The following is a 2,973-nucleotide window of genomic DNA, read 5'->3' as shown; positions in this document are numbered from 1 at the left end:
TTTGCTACCACAAGCGATCTCTGGTCAAGCTGCACATCAGAGCCGTATTTGAGCTTAACTATCCACTACATGAGCAACTGGGAGCTACATAGTGCAACACTGCAAACAACCTACTTTCCAGAAGACCACACAGGAGAGCACATCGCAGCGGGTCTGAGAGAGGCTCTTGAAATGTGGGGCCTTATGAGGAAAACATGACCTGCTTGACAACAGACAGTGGATCTAACATGGTGAAGGCCCTGGACCTGAATGGCTGGACACAACTGCCATGCTTTGGCCACAGATTACATCTTGCAATAGGTGGGTTTATTAGTAAATAATCAGTTTTAAATAATCATCAGTTATTTATATATATATATATATATTTTTTTTTTACAATTTTAAAGTGTAAATGTGTAAAAATAAACTCAACATTTGTGTTATAAAGTGATTTCAAATAGTTGCCTGAACACGTTTATTTTTTTTTATTATTTGTTTCAGAAAATGGTTCCAGAGATCCCCGGATTGAAAGAGCAACCTCAGTTTGCAAGAAAGTGGTCAGCACATTTTCCCTTAGTTGGAAAAAGAAACAAGCTCTCACGGATGCCCAAGCAAACATGAATCTACCCCCAGCAGAAGCTGAAAACAGAATTACCAACTCGATGGGGTTCCAGATTAGCAATGATTGAGAGAATACTTCAGCAGGAAAAGGCCATCTCTCATGTCCTCAAGTCCGACAAGAAAACAAAACATGTGGCTCCCACCTGGCAAGACCTTGATGTTGTTGGGGTTATTAGGAGCGAACAATTAGTAAGCTTTAACTTACTTTTGGATTCTTCAATAAATTCTGTAAATATGGGAATATTTACTGATTTATTAATTAATTAAGATATTCTTAGATATACGGGGCACCATTCCCCTTTAACCGGGGAAAAATTGAATCCAAAACTCTTATCAGTCTTTCTTGAAGTTCGTAGAATCCTCGGAGCAGAGACTTCTCTTCGACACAACAAAGCTACTGGAGACGAAAATCTGAATTTTATAACGTTTAATTAACAATTTGTCAAATGAATAAACAGTGGCATAAATGAATAATAACCATGTGATATAATAAAAGGATGTATATTCAAAATAATGTTCAAGGTGTTTTGTGTGTATGTATGTGTGTGTGTGTTTCTAAAATGGAGTCTGTATGCAAGATGGCTGACCCCTTTGTCTGGCTAAAGTGTGAGTGGCAACTTGCACTTTAACTTCCAAGGCACTTAGAATCATCAGTAACTTAACCTTAAATTCACTCAAAACATTTCAAAGGATCATGAAACAACACAAAGGATTAATCACGAATAATATCTTTTAGTTTAACCACGTGGCCAAGCAGAAAACATTTAAAGATACCAAACAATGATCAATAAGCAGTTTATTTATTCAAAATGACCCGAAGGACGAATTGGGAGCGAAAGAGGAAAACACGAAGCTACTTTTTAAGCAATAGCGCGGTTTTATTGCTTATTCTGGACTATAGAGGAAACGGGAGGAGAAAAGGAGAGAGAAAAATGAGTTTTCTGATCACCAGAAGAGCGAGGCATCCCCCGCTGTTATGATTTGACGGTTCTCCGTTTTTCTCCGCAGTTTTCAGCGTCATCCGTCGGTTTGATGCTTTCTCCATTGTTTGGCTCCACGAGTGTTTCTCCACGGGCTGGACACAAAGAGAACGAAGTTTCTTTTGTGCTGAGTTTGACAACTTACAGCGTCTCTGAGAGCTGAATGGAGCTCCGCTCGTTCCCAGTCAGGTCCCGATGATGGTGGAGTGGTTTCCAGCGGTTGCGTGGCTCAACTTGGGCACTTAGAGCTTCCGCGTGCTCAAGTTGTCGGAGCGTTCGACAAGCGTGTCCTTACCGCCAGGTATCCTGGGCAAAAGAACGAGGTTTCTTTGTCTCTGCTGAAGATTTATGGTCTTAGTTCGCGGGAAAGCTCCACGGCCTCCCGCACATGCGCAGAACGTGTTTCTGGTATTAGGCGGTGACATCATCCCAATGCTTCCGTGTGCAAAGCATCATGGGAAATGAAGTTTCTTGGCGCTGATGTGATTATTTGCTTTCAAAGCAATTTAAGCACAGTCATTTTGGAGAAAATCACTGCATAGTAATTTCCTCATGAGGTCAGACCCTCAACATTCCCCCTTTTGGTTTCGGGGATCGCGCCCAAAGCTCGATCGTCGGAAGCACAGATGGGTTTGTTCCTCATGAACGTAGGTCGACTTGATCGTCGGAAGCACAGGTGGGTTTGTTCCTCATGAACGTAGGTCGACTTGATTGTCGGAAGCACAGGTGGGTTTGTCCCTTAGGACGTTGGTCTCCTTGGACGCCTTTGTCTTTGGTCTTTGTCTTGGATCCTGGCGCCTTTGGTCTTTGTCTTTGTCTTGGATCCTGGTCAGGCACAAAACAAAAGAGGATAGGAAACGGGATAGTCCCCAACGCGCATAACGAGAAGAAGCCACTCACGCAGGTGGTACGCAATGATGATGTCGTCCATGCGAGAGGTAGTAGTGTAGAAGGAGGAAGGTCGGTGGGCGGTTAACTCCACGAGGGGACACAAAGGCATCTCACCGCCGGCCATACAGTTCAGTTTATGGAGCACGCGGTGATGTACGAGGTCCATAGTTCGCAAACACGCATTGACCTATGTGGTCCCAAGATTCCCCACTTTTTGGTCCAAAGGGCAGATCAGGACAGTCTTTGGGCTAAAACAAGGACCATAAAACTAAGAGGTACTACAATGTGCTGGTGCGTCAGACAGAGTCATTGACAGACTGAGCTGGGCCGGCACATAACCACTAGTTAATATGTGACCAAGTACGAAACAAAAAATACAGAAACCCCCCCAAAAAAAAACATATAACATCCAAGAAAATTCATAGCAACCTTGAGGTCTCATAAAATACATTCTTAGGTCATACATTCAGTGTGTAGCTTATAAAGAATGTGACAAACTGCA

General features: G+C 42.9%; 1 long non-coding RNA gene across 1 annotated transcript; it reads left to right on the top strand.

The window, feature by feature from the left end:
* Positions 1 to 2,087: 2,087 nt before the first annotated feature.
* On the top strand, positions 2,088 to 2,533 carry LOC139071829 (uncharacterized). Its single transcript, XR_011521648.1, has 2 exons — positions 2,088 to 2,231; positions 2,282 to 2,533. It is a non-coding gene; the product is annotated as an uncharacterized lncRNA (long non-coding RNA).
* The last annotated feature ends 440 nt before the right edge of the window (positions 2,534 to 2,973 follow it).

The sequence above is a fragment of the Nothobranchius furzeri genome, chromosome 1, assembly GCF_043380555.1.
Source record: "Nothobranchius furzeri strain GRZ-AD chromosome 1, NfurGRZ-RIMD1, whole genome shotgun sequence".
NCBI lineage: Eukaryota > Metazoa > Chordata > Actinopteri > Cyprinodontiformes > Nothobranchiidae > Nothobranchius > Nothobranchius furzeri.
This window is presented reverse-complemented; position numbering and strand designations above follow the sequence as displayed.